At 45.4% G+C, this 15,615-nt stretch overlaps 2 protein-coding genes and 1 pseudogene across 2 annotated transcripts in view; all 3 read right to left on the bottom strand.

Annotated features, from left to right (window-relative positions):
* The window catches only part of LOC132216070 (zinc finger protein 665-like), a 140,060-nt pseudogene that overhangs the window by 78,978 nt on the left and 45,467 nt on the right, over nt 1-15,615 (bottom strand).
* Nucleotides 1-15,615, bottom strand: part of LOC132216069 (zinc finger protein 501-like) — a 102,049-nt gene that overhangs the window by 45,874 nt on the left and 40,560 nt on the right. The gene's annotated exons all lie outside the window — the stretch shown is intronic.
* LOC132216097 (zinc finger protein 501-like) overlaps nt 6,201-15,615 on the bottom strand; it is a 182,584-nt gene continuing 173,169 nt past the window's right edge. Inside the window, exon 5 of the transcript XR_009448703.1 lies at nt 6,201-11,594. The gene's annotated coding sequence lies outside the window, so the exon portion shown is untranslated. The remainder of the gene's footprint in view (nt 11,595-15,615) is intronic.

The following is a 15,615-nucleotide window of genomic DNA, read 5'->3' on the forward strand; positions in this document are numbered from 1 at the left end:
TGGATGTTTCTAACTCTCTATCCCTCTCCCTTCCTCTCTGTAAAAAATGAATAAAATATATATTTTAAAAAATCACAAGGACAAATTCTAGACAAAGTGGGCATATTCCTACCTGAAACCATTTTTGCACATGGTCAGTTATATGTTGCTTTCTCTCGAGTTTGAAGAGCATGTGACGTTACAGTTAAATACAAGGGAAATTAGCCAAGCACTCTGAAAGTGTTTTCACTCTTAATGTGGTGTACAGGGAGATATTAGAATAAGTTTAATCACTTTATCAGTCATGGTTTGCATCACTGTTGTTTTTATATCATGTTTTTTTTCATATCATGTTTTTGTTGTTTTCATGTCATGTTTCTGTCGTTTTCATATCATGTCTGCGTTTGAGTGAAGTGTCATGACCCTGGCAGCCTGGAACCTAGATGGGATGGACCCTACCAGGTGGTGCTGAGCACTCCAACCGCCATCAAAGTTGCAGGGAAGAGGCACTGGATCCATCGCACCCAAGTGAAGGCTGCTGACAGCGGGGACAGCCCCCAGAGGTGGAAAGGGAAACTAACCCAGGCCCCACTAAAGGTGAAACTAGCTCCTGCCTCATGATCTGTCTACTGCTGCTCACTGTCATGTGGAGGTTCGGTAAGGCCCTTTCCCACCAGGCCCCACATTATGCCTGGGAGGTGATCCGCACCCCGGACAGGGTAGTACTGGCCCGAGAAACGGGCACTGGTGAACCGACTCTCCGGTTGGACCTGTGTAGCCTCTTCGGGGAGGATTGGAACCTGCCCCAGGACAGACCCAGGCTCATGAATTTGGGCCCAGCCGGGTCACAGCTGGTGATCCCTGGGGGAATGGCTACACACAGGGCCACAACCACCTACGACTGCGGGACCCGAGGGACTGAGCAACAACTATGGCGTACTCCCCTATGTGTCTGCCTGTGCCAGCCCAGGATTCCCTTTCTGAAGTGTGGGGACCAGCAGGATTATTATTCTGGACATTGGGGCTGTGAAACCTATGCCAAATGGCCCCCCGAATCTTCCGGACCGGGACATACGATTCACCCGACAGGTGCGGCCAGGGGCCCCAGAAAGGAACTGTACTGTTGGAAACTACAACCCCATTGTCATCAAACCAGTGGCATATTGCGCTAAAGGCTGGACCGGGGGAAAGACATAGGGATTAAGGCTATATGTCTCTGGACCAGACCCTGGCGTACTATTTACTATCCAGCGACGGGAAATACCCGGACCGCCCAACCCAATTGGCCCCCTGGCCCATCAGCGACCCGAGGTCAGGAGACCGAGCCCGGCCCCACTTGTGACGAGCCTGCCACCACCATCATCAAAGACTGAGGCAAGTCGCCGGGATGCAGTAACCTGGCCTCCGCCTTGGGGAGCTCTGCTGAGACCAGACATTTTCGTGCCGCTGGAAGCCTCGTTCCAACTTCTGAACAAAAGTGTGCCCGATCTTACTGCGAACTGCTGGTTGCGCCTCAACCCCGAGCCCCCCTATTACGTAAGCATCGGCGCTTCGGCTCCTTTTTTGGCAAGTGCGGCCCACGTTCCCAACGTTTCCGCGGATGCAGAAACCCCGGGACTCTGTGCATGGGGAAATGGAAGGAGGGGATTAACTTTAGGTGATATTACTGGAGCTGGGCTGTGTGTCGCACCTGCCAATTACTCCCTCCCCGATTCCCCCTATGCAGAAAATTGTAACCAGACACTCCGACTTCCGGAGAGACCAGGGTCCAGGCCCCCTGGTTCCTGGTGGCCCCAAACGGTACCTGGTGGGCATGCATCACCGGAATCACCCCTTGCATACTCTCCCTAAACCTCCAGACTGGGCCCGAGCCAGGGCTCTGCATCCTAACTCATATCCTGCCACAAGTGTATTATGACTCAGGGGAAGGAGGAAGAGAGCACCTCCTCATAGAGCCTCGGCTGATTAAGATCCAAGGTTCTGGTTCCCCTACTCGTAGGACTCAGAGTTGCAGGATCCACAGAGGTAGGGACAGCCACCCTAATGACAGGACATCAAAATTACAAAGAACTGGGTAATCAAATTGACCAAGACCTGAGTACCCTAGAAAAATCCATAGGACAGTTGGAGGAATCAGTAGGGTCCTTACCTGAAGTGAAGTAGTCTTACAGAACAGGAGGGGACTCGACCTACTTTTCCTGAAACAAGGGGGACTGTGCCTAGCATTAGGGGAGGTGTGCTGCTTCTACATTACCATTCCGGGGTAATCAGAGAAAGTTTAAGTCAGTTAAGGAAACGGCTGATGGACAGAGAAGAGGCCCGTAGGGCAGAGGGGAACTGGTATGAGAATTTGTTCTCCTGGTCCCCATGGCTCACAACCCTCCTATCTGCTGTGGCAGGGCCCCTCCTTCTCCTAATAGTAGGTCTCATTTTCGGACCCTGTCTGCTCAGGTGTCTCAATTTTATCCAAGACTGAATCCAAGCTGTCAAGCTCATGGTCCTACACACCCAATATTCCAGAAGCTTAGAGGAGGACGCTGAATCAAAGATTTGATTCGGGCATAAGGCCAGTAGGGAATGTGCTAGGGCAGAGGCCTGACAAAGAAGAATTTCTGAGTAGGCTGTGGGGCAGGGACCACGGGAGAGAAAAATTGCTAATTATCTCACTAGAAAAGCCATGTGTTATGATTGAACCTAGCCAGGTGTGACTCTGCTCATAAATTTTATGTACACTTTTTACCCTGCCAGTACCAGGAACGGCTCATGAACCGCTTTGCAGTTTGTTATTTTAAAAAACAAACAATACTTTGAAGTCTTTGCAGATAAAAGGTCTTGCTGTACTCTCGGTCAACACTGCAAGTTGTGAGGCTCCTACGGGAGGAACACAATTGTAGTCAGCTGGCCAGCTTAATGAAGGCTCTTAAATTTAAATTTTGAGTCGGTGGTCTATCTCGCTGATTGAACCCATAACAAACAGGAGTGTCATACGGGCAAACTGGTGTGCTGCAAGAATTTTTAAAACAATTTAAAAATTGTTTTAAAAACAATTGGTGACTGCTTAGTCAATAACAAAGACTACATTACCCATAGATTATCAAATAAAATAAGTGACAACAGCAAACACAGTAACAGCTGTGTGGTGCGTATGGATCAAAATCAGACTTTTTTTTTTAGCAGGTTGACTAATTATATATTCTGGTGGACCACTCAGTTTCAGTATTTAGTTCATGTGTGCCATGAAAATAAAATGTTGAAATCTCTGGTCAGGCTGTGAGTATACAAAATAACTTTGCATCCAAAAACAGAAAAGGTTTCAATGGCAAAGCTGCCATGGTCTCTGGGTTTCCTCTACAAAAAATGAGGAACATTAGGCTACATTCAAGAGAGAACAGAACCCTAGCCGGTTTGGCTCAGTGGATAGAGCATCCGCCTGTAGGCTAAAGAGTCCCAGGTTAAATCCCGGCCAAGGGCACATGCCCGGGTTTGCAGGATCGATTCCGCCCCCCCCCCAGTAGGGGACATACAGGAGAACAGCCAATCAATGATTCTCTCATCATTGATGTTTCTATCTTTCTCTCTCCCTTCCTCTCTGAAAGCAATAAAATATATTAAATAAATAAAAAATCTACACTAATAAAAGAGAAAAATGGTAATTGGCGTACAACCGCTACCCTTTTCATTGGCTAATCAGGGCTATATGCAAATTAACTGCCAACTAAGATGGCAGTTAACTGCCAACAAAGATGGCAGTTAATTTGCATATGTAGGCACAATGCAGGGAGGCGAAAGGGAAAGCAGGAAGAAGCCCCCTGCCACTGACAGTGATCAGAAACCCAGGGGGGAGCTAAGACCTGGGGGGCAGGGCATGATCAAAGAATCAGCTGCCTTTTCCGCCCTGGCCAGTGATAGCAGGAAGTAGGGGTGGAGCCAGCGATTGGAGCTGGGCACGGTCGAAGCTGGCAGTCCCGGGAGCTAGGGGTCCCTTGCCTGGGTCTAAAGCGGAGCCCGCGATCGCGGGGCCGCTGCAGCTGCCGGTCCCCGCTGCCCGGGCCGGACGCCTCAGCCAGAGGCGTTAGGCCTGGGCAGGGACGGTGCCTACAACCGCGGGGAGCTGGGGGTCCCCTGCCCAGGCCTAATGCTTCGACCAGAGGCATTAGGCCTGGGCAGGGGCAGAGCAGGAGATTGCGGCGCTGCTGCCGCTGTGGGTCCCTGCTGCCCGGGCCGGACGCCTCGGCCAGAGGCATTAGGCCTGGGCAGGGGCGGAGCCTGCAACCGCAGGGGGCAGGGGAGAGCGGGAGGTCGTGGGGAGCTGGGAGTCCCCTGCCCAGCCCTAATTCCTTGGCCAGAGGCGTTAGGCCTGGGCAGGGGCAGAGCCTGCAACCGTGGGGAGCAGGGGCAGAGCGGGAGATCGCGGGGAGCTGGGAGTCCCCTGCCCTGGCCTAATGCCTTGGCCAGAGGCATTAGGCCTGGGCCAGAGGCATCAGGCCTGGGTGGGGGGCGGAGCCGGGGATTGGGGAGATATGATGGTCCCCTTGCCCAGGTCTCAAGCCTGGGTCAGAGGCGTCAGGCTTGGGCGGGGGGTGGAGCAAGCGATCAGAAGGAGATGGGGGTCCCCTGCCCGGGCATGATTCCTGGGCCAGAGGCCTCAGGCCTGGGCGGGGGTCAGAGCCAGTGATCGGGGGGAGATAGGGGTCCCCTGTCCAAGCCTGACACCTCTGGCGCAGGCGTCAGGCCTGGGCAAGGGGCTGATCAGGCGATCAGAGGGTGATGGGGGTCTACGCCTCTGGCCGAGGCATCAGGCCTGGGCAAGGGGCAGAGCCAGCAATCGGAGGGGGCTGGGGGCAGAACCAGTGATGGGGGGAAATGAGGGTCCCCTGCCCAGGCCTGACACCTCTGTCAGAGGCGTCAGGCCTGGGCAAGGGGCCGATCCTGCGATTGGAGGGTGATGGGGGTCAATGCCTGAGGGCTCCCAGTATGTGAGAGGGGGCAGGCTGGGCTGAGGGACACTCCCCCCCCCACACACACCCAGTGCACGAATTTCGTGCACCGGGCACCTAGTATATATATAAAAAATGGGAATAAAACCTGTTTAACATGAGTTAATTTCACCCCAATAAAGAAGTTCACGGGGTAACACAGAGAAATCATTAAGGTTTCTTTCAAATGAAAATGAAAACAAGAAAAATCATTCCAATTACAAAGTACATAGATGCCAAATTGTGGTATGTCAGTCATTGCATTATAAGTTTCAAACTACTGTGTGGAAGTCAGTCATTGCATTATAAATTCCCAACTACTGTGTGGAAGTTACAGGGGCTTAAAAGGCTGATGTGGGACAGGAAGCTTTACATGCTGTGGGCATAGCACTACAAAAAGAATGGCAGCGTAGAAGACAAAGTGAAAAACAAGAGAGCAACAGGAAATGAGAAATGAAAGAAATAGAATTAATTTTTCTGGGTTCAGCCAGCAGTGCAGCCTGGGAAACGTGTCCTCTCTCCACCTGCAGAGTTCATGCCAATTCAGCATCCTGGGTACAAAAATGTCACTGTTATTGCAATATTCCTCTTAATTATGGAAAATCTATTACACAGACTGCACTGTCCTCAGTGTAGTTCTGGTCACCTAAACATCAAAACCACAAATTGACATGCCCTCAAAAAGTTTTCAGCTGAACATATTGGTACAGAAAAGGAAGTATCTTTGATGACATCATTTACAAAACTCGAGAACTATTTTAAAAGATTGATGCAGCCCTAGCTGGTTTGGCTCAATGGATAGCGCATCGGCCTGCAGACTGAAGGGTCCTGGGTTCAATTCCGGTCAAAGGCATATCACTAGGTTGCAGGCTCCTCAACCTGATCTGGTTACAGAAGAGCACAGAAATACCAACCACGCTTCCTAGAGAAAGGGAGGGACCCCATTTATTAACACTAGTAGACTCTGGGAATAATTTCCAAATCAGAGTGAAGTAACAGGCAGAAGCTTCCCCTTTTGTATAACCTTCTGGGGTCATTGTCTTGCAGATATGGTTCTGCCCCTTTTTGTGGGCTTACAGGAAAGCCCCCCGGTATGATGATTTGTCCTGGGGCCAGTGATAACCACCTCTCCCCTCCACTGCCCACACCCAGGGCAATGCATTGTTCACAGTTTTTAGGGCCTGACACACCTTGCTAGACCAGTTTCCTCCTCAATCTGGACAAAATATACTCAGTGAGCATTAAAAAAATTTTTTTAAAAGATTTATTCACTAGCTTCATTCTCTAATAGAAGAAAATACTGCCTCTTACAATTTATACATGATTCCATGAAAAACTGTACACAAGGTAAGTCCATATAATATACAACAGGTCACAGATCTTTAAGACAGAAACAATCAACCCGATGATTTCACTCACATACACACCAGGCATAAAACATAGCAACATCAAGTGATAGGGGAATAAAAATCACATTAATATTTTCTATTCAGAAGACTTCAAATGACTTCAATATAAAGAATAATCTAAGTTAATTGTGGATATGGAAACATCAATTCTTTTAATATATTCAAGTATACAAATATTACCTAACTACATTTAAAGTTTGGAGTACTGCTGGAGACCAATTCCAGCATGACAGCAGGGCCGCAACTGGGAATGGCTGAGGGCATTTCCCCAAACCTGAATAGGATACATTAAATTGATTCCTGGCTGCCAGACAGCCCAGGGCATCTTAATCTATATGTTATTGCCTCCTACAGGCCAAACACCTGAACAGCCATAGGGTAATTCCCCCATTCTGACAATGGACTCTGTAGGAAACCCTGACCCTTTGAAGTGTATATCTCTGCCTCATCTCAGGACAACTTGTGTTAATAAAAAGCATGTGTGTGGGGGGGTGGCCTCCCTGGAGCCTTGCCTCCTCCTCCTCTTTGTCTCCCAGGCGTCCCTGGTGATGGCACAGGAAGGCCAGGTTGCAGGACCACACATTTTTATTTTGTCTCCCTCTTCAACATTTTTGACACTGTGCTAATATTATATTCAGTACTGAAAGCTTTCTAGGGATTTTTGACAGTATTTTTGAACAAAAAGTTTTTTTGAAAAAAATACTTGTTAACTTATTCTATTTTAATTTGCCAAAGTCAAGAAAGAGTTAAGAAATAAAAAAGGAAAAGAAAATGACGAGCCTCACTGCATGGCCCAGTGACTGTGCAAGCCCAATGGGGACTAAGCCCATTATCGGGCATGCTCACTTCAGCCCAGGCCGTTGCAGTGCACATGCCCTGCTGCCAGCGTTCTGCGGGGAGAAAGGAGGAGAGGCGGCCGTTTTACTCCATCACAACGGTTATCCTATTGAGACTGAACTGTGTGAAATATGATTTGGCGTTTAAGAGCAACATCCTTCTGGAAAAGAATCCTAGGAGAAGATGAAGAGTCTCCCCAGCCAGTTGAACCCGTGGTTAATGATGTTCTTATAGCAAAAGTACAACCTTCATCTTCAAAATCTATACGTCTGGTTAAAGAAAAGACACCTCAACAGCATTTAGCAGAGGAAGCACTTCTAAAGGAATGTGAAGAACTAAAGAATACAGCACGGAAGTGGGAACAAGAAACAGTAAAACTCGGGACATATATGGAAACGAATAGGATAGAAATCTGTGAAGCAGACGAGTACAAAAAGAAGATTGATGAAAGAGCAAGATGGGATGTAGACACACCGGAGAACAAATCAATTCATTTTTACAGATACAAAGAGCATCTCAAGAAATGTCAGCGCAGATGATAAATTATCAGGCTTCAAGAAGAAGTCCTTTGGAACTCAGAAATAAAGAGCTGGAATCAGAAATCTCCAAAGTGCAAACTTCTCAAGATGTTATCAAAAGAGAATTGGAAAAATATGTGCGACTCTGCCAAGAAGAAATGGAACGCAGAAAGTTATTGGAAAATAAGCTAACTGATTTTCACAGGATGAAGGAGAGGTTAGCAGAGCTTAGCACCGAACTTCTGGAGAAACAGATGAATAGATTATTGCTCAGCAAGAGAAATTCTACTCCAAGAGAAAACTTGGACAGTGCTACCTCAAGGCCATGCACTTCCACTTACTGCAGGAATGCAGACACCGTCTTCTACCAGCATATCCATGCCAGCCCCAGTCAGGCTGCTTTTGGATCCCCAGTGTTTGAAACCTGGTCACCAGGGGTCACCATGGTCTCTGGTTTACTCCAAGACACCGCCTCTTCCCCTGGAAGGCCTCTGCTCCAGATGTGGCAGGTGCATTGAGAAATCCTAATTAGAGAACTAAAAGAAGATGCTGCAAAATTTAAAGCTGAATCCTATAGAGCTTGTGCTGTAGGATCAATCAGTAGGTCAAGTTCATGTCAAGATCTACTTTTGAAAAATGCAACAAGAATATGAAGGGATTTTGCTGAAAAATTACATGACCTAAACATAAGCAGCAAAAAATTTACTGGATTCTTTACATAACATTTTTGCCTAAAGCCGTTCCATCCTTGCTGCTTGACATAGTCGCTGCAGGTAAGAAACATCTGCACAGCACATGTTCCAAGGGATCTGGCATATTTGGCATACTGTTCTTAATGTCTGCTCCCCTTCTTAGCGCTATGTGTTCTAACCAGGGCCCCATCACCGAGAAAGGCTGTTTCCCCAGGTGGTAATGTTTCCCTGGAGTTAGGGACTAGGGAAGGGAATAAATCAGTAAAACTCCCTAGTGTTACAGAAATACCGTGTACTTCTTATGAGGAACTTAGACTAAGAATGTTAGCAATAAATTTAGGACTTAATCTCTCCTGGTCGCAGCCGAGACTCCTGTCAAGCCACATGGCTCAGGACAGCTCTGCCGACTCAGTGAATCGTGGGCAAAGCTGTGCCACATTCACAGAGGATCAGGTGAAAACCCTCATTCAAGTATTCAACCAAATGCCTTACCCAGACTATCCTATCAAGCGAAAGCTCGCTGCAGACACAGGCCTCGAAGAGTCTGAAATTGAGCTTTGGTTTCATAATTGAAGATCTAGGCACGGAGGCCAGAGATCAGAGCCCCAGGACCACATGGGAGCAAGCCAAAGCCAAGACCACGACCAAGACCGCCCTGTGGAGACGTTGCCAAGGAGTGGAAGTTCCTGTCCCGCCAGTGCACAGTCCAGTTCTTCCTTGTCTGTCCCTAGTTCCCCCCATGCCACCACCCCATGCTGGAGGTCAGAAGTAGCAGGATCATTGGTGTATCCCAGGCGAAGCTTCACCATATTCACAGAGGAGCAGAGTCGAAGATCTAGGCACGGACTTCAATGGAGATCAGAACCCCAGGACCACTTGGAAGGAAGCCAAGGCCAAGATCTGGACCAACACCACACTGTGGAGACGATGCCAAGTAGTGCAAGTTCCTGACCCGCTGGCACACAGTCCAGTTTTTCCCCGTATGTTAATGTTTACCCCCATGCCACCACCCAGCGCTGGAGCTCAGAGAGAGCAGGACCATCGATGCATTACAGGTGAGGCTACACCATATTCACAGAGAATCAGGTGAAAACCCTCATCCAAGTATTCAACCAGATGCCTTACCCAGTCCCTGCTTTCAAGCGAAAGCTGGCTGTACACACAGGCCTCGAAGTGTATCAAATTGAGGTTTGGTTTCAGAATCAAAGAGCTAGGCACGGACTTCAAAGGAGATCAGAGCCACAGGACCACTTGGGAGGAAGCCAAGGCGAAGATTGGGTCCAAGACCACCCTGTGGAGATGATGCCAAATCTAAAAGACAAACGGAGTAGTACCAGGTTCATGGCCTCCCGAGTCTACACCCTCCTGATGGTCTTTGCCAGGAACCAGTACTCCGGGATTGAATTCCGGGAGAAACTTGCTAAGGAAGTTGGGGTCTCAGAGTCCACCCTCCAAATTTGGTTTAAAAATCTTAGATCTAAATTCACCAAAAACAAACCTGAGGAGTCTTCAGAACGGACACGGAACCAGGAACAAGACCCTCTGACAGGAGCGCATCCAAGCGTGCCTTCTCAGGTACAGGAGCTGCACCCAACAGCACCAACCTCATCAGCTACCGTCTTCCTTCCCCAAATCCCGGACCAGATGGATGAGCGGTGCTCCCAAGGCCGCCCCTCCACCCGAAACACACCCTCCTCACCACGTCTCCCGTCTCCCCGGATGCAGAGCCCTCTTCCCCCAAATGGACAGGACACAAGGAGGCCGACAGGTGCAGGGACCCGCGCAGCCCCGCCCCCAGCACAGAGACGCAAAGGACCAGGAAAATAAACTCACCCAGTCATTTTATTTAATTTATTTATTTAAAAAAATCTATTGATTTCAGAGAGGATGGGAGAGACATCAACGATGAGAGAATAAGTCCGCCGCCCCCTGTATGGGCCGGGACTGGGTATGTGCTTGCCATGGGAATGGAACCGGCACCTTTTGATGAACATGAGGCTGCACAACCAGCTGAGCCACACCAGCCAGGGCTGAGGTGATTTTTAAGAAACATGTTAGCCCAGCTGAGTGCTGAGTGGTTGAGCATCGACCTATGAACCAGGAAGTCATGGCTCCATTTTCCATAAGGGCACATGCCCGGGTTGGGGGCTTGATCCCCAGTGAGGGAGTGTGCAGGGGGCAGCCGATCCATGATTGTCTCTCATCATTGATTTCTCTCTCTCTCTTTAGGTCTCTCTCTCCCTCTCTGAAATAAATATTTTATAAAAAGCTTGAAAACCAATCAAATAAAAAAATCAAAATCAAATTAAAAAAAAAATTTATGACTTGCTAGGCCCACATCCCCAGGGGTTTACCCACCAGAGAAAGTACCAAAGCCTATACCCCTAAAAGCCCGCAGACACAGGGCAGTCCCAAGGAAGACCACCGGCAAGGATAAAAGGACAAATATCAAAACAGCTAAAGAAATACTCCTGCAAACAATGCAGGCAGGCTCCTTATCTAAAAATCTTATGGCAGCCATGCAAACACAAAGACTTAAACTAAGTGCCAGGCAGGTAGTTAATCACCATAACTAACAATCACGCTTAAGCCACATAACCTTTACTTAGGCCATAGAATAGGAAAATCTCCTTCAATTATTTCCTTATAGCTTAACAGCAGAGCAGTAGAATAGTGACCTTGGAATAGAAATAACAAATTAGCCCTTATAATGGAGCACAGAGACTAACCTTTAGAATAGAATGTAGAAACATATACAAAAGATGAGATTAAAATCAACAGAGCTAGATAGAGATAAGATTTTTAGCAAAGGTCAGATAAGAAACTATAAACATAAAACAAGAAACTGTAAAAGGTTAAAGGACAACCCAAAACATACCATGATGTAACTACAGAGACACGCTTATAGAATCAAATAGTATAAATACAGCGGTAACAGGACAATAAATAAGAACCTGACTATGCTGATCATCTGGACGGTATCTCCATGTCCTTCATTCTTCGCCGACCCAGTACCTCTGGACCACTGGGGCTGGACCCCACCACATTTTGTTTTACATTAGACACATGAGGTGAATTCTTTATTAAAGAAAATTTTTTGATTGTATGTTAAAAAACAAAAAAGCATGGGGTCCTGGGGACGAGGAGAATCTAAAGCCTTAGACTTAAGACCTTAGATCTTAGCTCCTTTAGCTAAGCTCGTCTGACCCCCAAATGCTTTCAAAATTATACTTCATCTCCGGACTCTTTATTAGTCTCTGGACTCCTCTTATTTAACATCTACGCACAGCCTTCTCCAGATCCCTGAACCGTTCGTGATGCTGGGACAAGAACCCCAGCAGAGTACACTGTGTAATAAACATTCTAATTTCGAACAATATCTGAAAGGCACTTTGGCTATCCATCTAGTGAAATTCAGTAAAATTTTGAAATTCAAAATCAATTACATATTTGGATAACATTCTTACATCTTTATTTATTTTTTTTTAGTTTTTATGAGTTTATTAAATCCTTATAAAACAGAATACAGAGCAAGTTAGCCTGGAGGTCAAATCACCCCCAGTATTGCCGACAACAATCAAGGCTTAACTACAACAAGACTGCGCACGAAGACCACAAGGGGGTGCACCAAGAAAGCATAAATAATGCGGAGACAAAGAAACATAACAGAAATGGAGGATATAGAGCTAAAAAAACGCACTTTTAAGGTCTTTCAATAATTTGCTAGAAACTGCCGATAAATGTAGTGAGATCCTCAAGAAATCTAATGAGACCCTCGATGTTGTGATAAAGAACCAACTAGAAATTAAGCATACACTGACTGAAATAAAGAATATTATACAGACTCCCAACAGCAGACCAGAGGATCGCAAGAATCAAGTCAAAGATGTGAAATGCAAAGAAGCAAAAAACACCCAACTGGAAAAGCAAAATGAAAAAAGAATCCAAAAATACGAAGATAGTGTAAGGAGCCTCTGGGACAGCTTCAAGCGTACCAACATCAGAATTATAGGGGTGCCAGAAGATGAGAGAGAGCAAGACATTGAAAACCTATTTGAAGAAATAATGACAGAAAACTTCCCCCACCTGGTGAAAGAAATAGACTTACAGGTCCAGGAAGCGCAGAGAACCCCAAACAAAAGGAATCCAAAGAGGACCATACCAAGACACATCATAATTAAAATGCCAAGAGCAAAAGACAAAGAGAGAATCTTAAAAGCAGCAAGAGAAAGAAACTCAGTTACCTACAAGGGAATACCCATACGACTGTCAGCTGATTTCTCAACAGAAACTTTGCAGGCCAGAAGGGAATGGCAAGAAATATTCAAAGTGATGAATACCAAGAACCTACAACCAAGATTACTTTATCCAGCAGAGCTATCATTCAGAACTGAAGGTCAGATAAAGAGCTTCACAGATAAGGAAAAGCTAAAGGAGTTGATCACCACCAAACCAGTATTATATGAAATGCTGAAAGGTATCCTTTAAGAAGACGAAGAAGAAGAAAATGGTAAAGATACAAATTATGAACAACAAACATGCATCTATCAACAAGTGAATCTAAGAATCAAGTGAATAAATAATCTGATGTACAGAATGAACTGGTGATCATAATAGAATCAGGGACATAGAAAAAGAATGGACTGACTATTCTTGGGGGGGAAAGGGGTGTGGGAGATGCCGGAAGAGACTAGACAAAAATCGTGCACCTATGGATGAGGACAGTGGGTGGGGAGTGAGGGCAGAGGGCGGAGGGTGGGGCGGGAACTGGGAGGAGGGGAGTTATGGGGGGGGGGAAAGAGGAACAAATGTAATAATCTGAACAATAAAGATTTAATAATAAATAAAAAAAAGAAGTTTGATATCTACCTAACACAAATAAATATGAAGGTAAAAGGTTACATGTTAAGTATTTTAAAGGACAAAACCATAACTCATTGTAGTTGTATGGATCCAGTTTGCTAATTACATTATGAAAGTACACTGGAGGTATAATTGTTGTAGATACTAGTAACATTAGCAGTATTGATTTCATTTATTTGTCTGGATAAAAAAAACAACAGAAAAAAAACAAAAACAAACAAAAAACAGAATACAAAATTCTGGCATTGACAATTGGTGTCAAGAAAAACTTTTGAACTGTATCAGTTTATCTGGAACAGTGGAGTTAAAGTGCTTGGATGTCGTTCACCCACTTTACTTTATTTTTTTTGAGTATTTTGGGTTGTTTTTATTGTAGTTTATTTCTAATATTATGCCATTGTGGTCTGAGAAGATACTTGGTATGATTTCAATCATCTTGAATTTGGGGAGACTTTGTTTGTGACCCAATATGTGGTCTATTTTTGAAAATGTCCCATGAGCACTTGAGAAGAATGTATATTCCATGTCTTTGGGGTGAAATGTTCTGAAGATGTCAAGTCCATCTGATGTAGTGAGTCACTTAGGATTGCTGTTTCTTTGCTGATTTTTTGTCTAGAGGATTTATCCAGTGATGTCAGTGGTGTATTAAAGTCCCCTCTATGATTGTATTGTTGTCGATCTCTCCTTTGATATCTTCCTGGAGTCTTTTTATGTATTTGGGTGCTCCTGCATTGGGTGCATATATGTTTATCAGGGTTATATCTTCTTGTATCAATCCCTTTAGTATTATGAAGTGGCCTCCCTTATCTCTTGTTATGGCCTTCACTTTAAGGTCTACTTTGTCAGATATAAGTATTGCTACCCCAGCTTTTTTTTTTTTCATTTCCATTTGCCTGAAAGATATTTTTCCATCTCTTCATTCTCAGTCTGTGTGAGTCCCTTATTCTGAGGTGGGTCTCTTGTAGACAGCAAATATATGGGTCATGTTTTTGATCCATTCAGCCACACGATGTCTTTTGATTGGAGCATTTAGTCCATTTACGTTTAAAGTTATTATTGAGAGGTACTTGTTTGTAGCCATTTCTAATTTTAGTGCCTGTTTTCTTTCTTAGCTTTTTATTTCTTCTTTTTACACCAGTCCCTTTAACATTTCTTGCACTGCTGGCTTCGTGGTGATAAACTCCCTTAGCCTTTTTTTGTCTGTGAAGCTTCTTATTTCCCCTTCAATTTTGAATGATAGCCTTGCTGGATAGAGTATTCTTGGATTCGGTCCTTTGCTTTGCATCACTTTGTAAATTTCCGTCCATTCTTTTCTGGCCTGATGTGTTTCTATTAAGAAGTCATTTGATAATCTAATGGGAGATCCCTTGTATGTAAATTTCCGTCTCTTTGTTGCAGCCTGTAGGATTCTCTATTTGTCCTGAACATTTGCCATGGTACTTATGATGTGTCTTGGTGTGAGCCTTTTCGGGTTCACCACGTTTGGGATTCTCTGTGCTTGTGTGACTTTTATCTTCCCCACCTCAGGGAAGTTTTCTGATATTATTTCTTCAAATAGGTTTTCTAAACCTTGTTCTTCTTTCTGTTGTTCTGGCACCGCTATTATTTGTATGTTGTTTTGTTTCATGATGTCCCATAGCTCCTTAGGCTCTCCTCCTGTCTTCCAATTTTATTCTCCAATTGCAGTTCAGTTTGGGTGTGTTTTATTTCCCTGTCTTCTAAGTCACTATTTCGGTCCTCCGCTTCTCCTAGTCTAATGTTGAAACTTTCAATGGTGCTTTTTATTGCCGCTATGTCACACTTCATTTCTTTTTGGTTCTTACATAATTTATTAATTTTTTTTATCTGTTTCTTCTTGCTTCTTGCGTAAGTTTTTGATTTTTTCCTCCATCTGGTTTATGCACTCTAGAACCCTTAATCTGAATTCTTTTTCTGTCATGTTGCATGCCTCTGTTTCACTTAGCAGCTTTTCTGGCAAGCTGTCCTTTTCTTCCCTTTGGGGGTTTCTTTGTCTACCCATGTTTGATCTCACCAACATATCTAGATGTTGAGTTGTTCACTGGCTGCTCCTTGGTTGGCAGTGGCTCCTCGGGCTGCGGATGCTCCTCGGGCGGTTGTGGTAGCAGCTGCTCCTCAGTTGGCAGCAGCTCCTCTGATGGGTGCTGTTCACAACTGTGGTGGCTCCTCTGGCTCTGTTTTTACATATTTAAAGTCACTTTAAGGCATAAATTCCTTGGAGATTTGTAAACTGTATATTTGGAACAAAAGTCCCTCCTCCTATAACATAAATGTAGAATTTCTATCCAATTACAATACCTGATACTGACTGAGGCTGTAGGTC

This window comes from Myotis daubentonii, chromosome 15, assembly GCF_963259705.1.
Source record: "Myotis daubentonii chromosome 15, mMyoDau2.1, whole genome shotgun sequence".
Classification (NCBI taxonomy): domain Eukaryota; kingdom Metazoa; phylum Chordata; class Mammalia; order Chiroptera; family Vespertilionidae; genus Myotis; species Myotis daubentonii.